The sequence below is a fragment of the Bos javanicus genome, chromosome 15 (genome assembly GCF_032452875.1).
Source record: "Bos javanicus breed banteng chromosome 15, ARS-OSU_banteng_1.0, whole genome shotgun sequence".
In the NCBI taxonomy this organism is placed as follows: Eukaryota; Metazoa; Chordata; class Mammalia; order Artiodactyla; family Bovidae; genus Bos; species Bos javanicus.
In genome coordinates this window covers 41,067,045-41,073,551 of record NC_083882.1, presented here as the reverse complement: position 1 = coordinate 41,073,551, position 6,507 = coordinate 41,067,045, and positions in this window count along the sequence as shown.

The following is a 6,507-nucleotide window of genomic DNA, read 5'->3' as shown; positions in this document are numbered from 1 at the left end:
AAAAAGCCAGGTTAACGAGTTTCTTCCGACCCAGCTCTGCAGCACTCCCGCAGCAGTGCTTCTCCATCCTGTCACGTATTGGAATTACCTGGGCACTTGTAAACATTACTGACTTCTGGGTCCCACCACAGGCCTTCTGATTCAATTATTAGGGGTGTTGCCTGAACATGCTGAGGTTCAGATGCTGCCCAGGTGCTTCTAACGTATAGCCAGGGCTTGGAGCCACTGCCCTACAATGGGGCTTGCTTTCCAGGGTTTTTAGTGGCCTCCTGGGGTCATGACTGACAGCTTTGTCACCAGAGATCATTGTTGTCATCTGTCAGGGAGAAGAAGCCCATGGCACCTCTGGCCACCTGAGCACCATCACCTGAGCTCCTTAGAGCAGGTAACACATGAGACATAATAGGTTCTGAAGCTCCACCACGAGGTTCCCAATGATCAGGAAGGATTGAGGAGTCAGAGCTGGCTTGGCCCAGAGAGGAGCTAAGGCAGTCATTCCTTTGGACATGACTACCAAAGCAGGATGGTCACCCATCCAGGCCTTTGCTTCTCCTTCCCTTCCTCTTGATTTCTGTGTTCCCTTGGTTACACTGCCTTAGGTGACCTGGGTTAAACAGCTCTCCAGCCAGGCTCTTCCTGGTCCTGCAAGGGAGAAGCTGGTTTCAAGTCTTGTGGTTTATCCTGCAAATAGTCCTCACTCTTTCAGAATCAACATCTTCAAGCAGAGAAACATTGTCTTCAGATATGTGTTTACAAAGATAGCTCTGATAGTGGGATTTTTATTAGCAGTCTAACCTCTTCCAACCCACAAACTTTTACTGCATTTCTTCTAAATACTCATCACTAAGCTAGAGGCAGGAAAACGTTTAAGTGAATAAGATGCAACCCCTTCTCTTCATGAGCTAGTGGGGGAAATATGCTGGTAAAGGCATCACTGTACACAAAGCTGAAAATGTGAAGCCAAGGATGAGCCCAAGGTGTCACGTGAGGTAGGGAGGCGATTCCTGAACTCAGTCATTGAGGACGGCTGAGAGTTGGCCGGGTGCAGGTGGGGAGGATGTCCTCGAGGCAGAGAAGTCCATGTAAATAAAGGCTCCTTGAACAAAAATGAGGCAACAAAGATGACTAAGAAAGGAAACTGCATTAAGAAGGGCAAGCCAGGGGCTTCCTTGGTGCTTCAGTGGATAAGACTCCACACTCCCAATGAATGCAGGGGGCCCTGTTCAATCTCTGGTCAGGGAACTAGATCCCACATGCCGCAACTAAAGATCCCAAATGCGGCAACAAAGACTGAAGATCCCGCGTACCACAACTGAGACCCAGCGCAGTCAAATAAACAAATAAAATAAATAAAAAAAGAAGGGAGGGCAAACCATAAGATGCTGTGGGACGAGGTGTATGTGAAAGGAGTCACAGCAGCAAATGCTTATACGGCGCTTACTGTGTGGCTGGCACTTTTCTGTATGCGTGTGCATTTATTTTACTTTATTTGTTTACTCGCTTCATTCCCATAACAACCTAATGAGATAAGATGATCATCCCCATTTTACAGATAAGAAAATCAAGACACAGGCGGTAAAAGTAACAGCCGCAAATCACACAGCTAGTGACAAAGCCAAGACAGGCTAACGCTGGAGTGTACACTCTGGACTGCCATGCTTCACAAAATTTATGATAGATTATTGGCATCAGCTATGCTTAAGGAAATTGGGCATTATCATGGAGGGCAAAGGCAGCCACTGAAGAATTTTATACAGAGGGTGGGACCATCACACACAGAGTTGAGGGGGAGCTTTCAGGGTAGGAATAGCCTTTGGAAGATTGGTGGTAGAAGAGGAGAAAGAAAAGTCTAACCCAGGGCTATTGTATGAAGGGTGGAAAGGAGAAAATGAACTCGACACAAATTCTGGCATTTGAATTAATGAGACTTTACGGTTGATCAGAATTGGGCACGTGAGATGCAGTCAAGAATGCCACCCAGAGTTCTAATCTGGATGGAAAACAGACTTGAGGGGAAGGGATGTCGTTTTGGACGGGCCTGGTTTTGGCTGTCTGTGGGTCCCAGTGGGGATGGAAGGCAGGCAGTTGGATGTGTGGACATTTCCATGGTGACAGTGTGGTCAACACCTTTGTGTGAGTGGGATGGAGGAGGGGTGAGGATAAATGCTACAGAAAGTCCCATGACCTAGTGCCCCACACCTCTGAGTACTTCTCCACTAAACAGGTTGTCAGTAGCTATCACTCATCAATCTCTCCAAGGTCCTGACACATTCATTTTTGGCTGACATTCAGCTCTTTCTCTACAAGCAGGTAAAGATAGATTTTCACTCATCAAACTCTATTCATTATTCTAATTTAACTTCTCTGCAACCAGAGTTATAAGCAGTTTTAAGCAGAGCATTATCCTGATCTGAAAGACACAATTGCTTTACACCATCATGAGAGGTCAATTTAAGATTGCAAGAGGCTGATAGCCTCATTTCTGAGAACTCAAACTCATTTCAGTGGTGTGGGGCTTCTCAGGCAGCTTGCTGAAATAGCAGAACTCCTTTGCTGTTGTAGATTCAGGTCAGGGCATCTTAGCCAAAGAAATGGCCCAAAATACTGATTACCTCCTGATGTTCTCTTCAGCTTTCCCCATTTCAGTGGAAAACAGGAAAAGTGGCTTCTCTGATTGTAGGAGTCAGGGCTGCCTCTGTGCGCCATTCAGAAAACCAATCCCAGGAAGCCACTTCCTTCTGAGTCGGCCTCCAATCAGCTCAGCCACTTCATCTCATCTCCATCTTTCACTCCATTGGCCCTCACTCACCATATCAAGAATACCAGTCAACACAAATCCTGCCATTGAAAACCATGGTATCTCATCCAGTACCACAAAGCTTCATCACTGGTTCAGCCCTACCACTCCCTCATCCATCTTTATTTTTAAACAGTTGTAAGAAATCTCAAGGTGGTGGAAAAGTTAATATTCTAACAAGTGGATGTGGTGACTGCTAGTTTTCTATACAAAAAGCACTCTCCCTTCCTATTCTGTAGGGCTTCCCTGGTGGCTCAGACAGTAAAGAATCTGCCTGCAATGCAGGAGACCTGGGTTCAGTCCCTGGGTTGGGAAGATCCCCTGGAGTAGGGCATGGCAACCCACTCCAGTATTCCTGCCTGGGAAATCCTATGGACAGAGGAGCCTGGCGGGCTACAGTTTATGGGGTCCCAAAGAATTGGACACGTAACACTTTACACTTCCTATTCTGTAGGGGGCAGCAAAATGCCCTGCTAGCAGACTGGGAGGGTCTCAACAAGAGCCCAGAGTTTCCACTCTCAGCTGAGAGTAAACACCTTTTGTCTCTTCACCCTTTCCCTTCTTCCTGCTGGCATGCTGACAGGACAGCTGGAGCACCTCAGCCCCAGCCACTGACCTCCAGACTTCTTTCACAGGTCAGAAAACAATCTGATAATGTGTTTAAGCCAGAGTTTCCTTTTCTAGCAGCTCTGCTCCTATGTGTCCCTCTGAAAAAGTGGAAAATAAGGACACCTAGAAAGGCCTTCCCAGCCTTGGCAAGTGTTTCTTTGGGAACAGCCACTAGAGCTCTGCATTACCATTATGTGTGTTGGTATTCCACCCTAAATAGTGAGGCCTTGAAGGCAAACACGCTGACTTAACCACAATTACATAGCAGCACCTTGCATTACCATTATGAGCGTTGGTATTCCACCCTAAATAGTGAGGCCTTGAAGGCAAACATGCTGACTTACCCACAATTACGTAGCAGCACCTTGCAAGGTGAGAAGTTTACAAATGGATGTTGAATAAACAAGTGGAAATTGCACTGGGGTCTGGTGTTCATGACTGAGTCCCAGGAACTGGCCAATTGATGAAGCTATGCACCGCCAGCCTTGTAGGCAGGATACTGCCATTGTTACCAAAACACAAAAAGCACCAGGCCCATTATCTCCATGTGGTGGTTGTTGAATCAGTACATCCTTGGGATGAGAAGAAACCCTTCTTAGGCATTCAAATATTCTGCCATGGTTAGTCAACTCCACAAAAAAAGCATTATATATCTTTGCAGACTACTTTTTTCAGGGCTTCCCAGGTGGCTTAGCAGTACAGAATCCACCTGCATTGTAGGAGACACTCGGGTTCAATCCCTAAGTCAGGAAGATCCCTTGGAGTAGGAAATGGCAACCCACTTCAGTATTCTTGCCCAGAAAATTCCATGGACAGAAGAGCCTACAGTCCATGGGATCACAAAGAGTCAGACATAACTGAGCATGAGCTACTTTTTTCATTAAAATTTTATGGAGGATCTTTGAGCTTGATAATTAAGCTTAACATCTGCTTTGTGAGTTAAATGTCCTCATTGCCTCTATTTTACTGATGAGAAACCTGAGATCTAGAAGTTGAAATGACTCACCCAAGGTTATGTGCATTACAGATAAGGTAGGGATCTGAACCCAGCTCTGCCTACACTATTTCTTGTTACCTCACTGCCTTTCTACTTCATGTTTTCAGTTCCAAAAGGGGAAACATGGGGCATAGAAGGAGGCTTATGCTTCCCACCCTGTGATCACTAGGCTCTTCCAGCCCTAAGTGGAGAAGTGGGGTGGGGAAGGAGGAAGGCCATGAGCCACTGGTAACCTGAAACCCCAGAGTCCCTCCTAAGACCTAAAAACATGCGCAGTTGCCTAAATTAAAATTAACATGCTGCTTGGCTGGAAGGCTGTGCAATTGTTTTTGAAGCTGAGTATATTATGTTCTAAATGTTTAATCTGGCAGAGGCCATAAAAGACGAGTTCCAGGCCATTTGGAACTTATATTGCAAACAAGATAGTCTGGGAGGCAGCTTAAAAAAACTGATAGCTATCCCAACAGAGTGGCACAGACAAATTGATCTGGTTCAGATGGATGCAAGGCAACAATCTGGGGTGAAAGAGACTCCTTCTTTGACAGGAGACAGGCAATGATAAAAGCAAAATGGTCAGCTGTCGGGTCTTGCTTCCTGATGCTTGGGGAGGCTCCACTGAGATGGCAGGAAAAATCAATATAGCCAAGGCAGACATGTTGATTCATGGCGCCAGACAGTCACAGAAGGCAATCCTATCCTTCAGATATTGAGAGATGCCCATTTAGCATGTTCAAGTCTGATGCACTCCATGCCCCAGAAGGCAGAGCCTCCCAACCCAAAGCCTGCAGCCGTATTTCGGCTTATTTAGCCGAATATGTGCTTATTTAGCACATATAAAACACCAGCCAGGGATTCTCCTATTGAAGGCGTCCCAGCTGAGGGGAAAGTATAGCATGGTGGCTAAATGCTCAGGTCTAACTGTCAGACAGATGTGGATTCAAATCCTAGCTCTTCTACCTATTGAAAACATGCCTCTTTGTACTCTGTCTAGGCCCCCGTTTCCTCATTGAGTCGACTTCTCAAAGAGGAGTACTGGCCTACCAGCATTGTTGTGAGAATTAAATTAATAACTGGCATTGTTGCTGCTGTAGATTAAGTGTTGAATAATGTGAGCTGCTCATATTAAGTTTTCAAGATGCCAAAGCGCGTGGCCCAGGCATAGCAGTATTTCAATGCTGAGAAAGGTCACAACCCAGCTTCCCCCTTTGGTATTGCAGGAATTAGGTACATTCTTGGCAATGGACACTGTCTGGCATCTCTCAGTTACTATTATGACAAGGGTGTGGCTTCAGAGCAGGCATAACTTGAGGTGGAAACAAGCTGACTGAAATGTACCCTGGCTTTATCAAATTGAATCCTCCTTCTAGAGATAGCCTCAGCGGATGAAGCCCATCACACTAACTCAAACACTTTATAGCTATTTACACTGATTTCTCACAACTCTGTGAACTGAGGCACAGAGAGGGTAAGAAATTTGCCCACAGTCACACAGCAGCCTTGGAAGGAGGCAGAAACCATGGTTTTCCAAAATACGGATTTCTAAATCCAGTATTCTTTCTACCACATCACTGCTGTGCCTTTATTTATAGAAGCATAAATAAGATTGCAAAGGAAATGTTTGGCTTGCTTAAGAAAGCCACCAGTTTTTAAGAGTCTATAAAATTAATTTAACCATCTGTCTACAGAAACTTACTGCATTAATTACAAATGTCGTTACCTGTTTACTTAAAATTAAGAACAAATATGTAAAATTGCTACTTGTAATATGATATGTGCACATCACCTAGTTTTTTCCCATTGAGAGACATCACTGTGTAATAGAAAGTGTGGGAGCTTCAAAGTCAGAGAAATGAGTTCAAATCCTAGCTCTACCATGTAGCAGTTCTTAACATCACGGAACCTCAATTTCCTCATATGTAAAAGATGGCTTATTAATACCTACTTCAGGGTTCAGGAGAATTAAATGATATAATGTACCTAATTAGATAAGGCACTTAATACAATGCCTGGTACCTAGCCAGTTCTAAATAATGGGAAGCTATCATTATTCCTGAGATATAATGATACTTCTGTAAAATATCCTCCAATTCAGACACAATTCTAG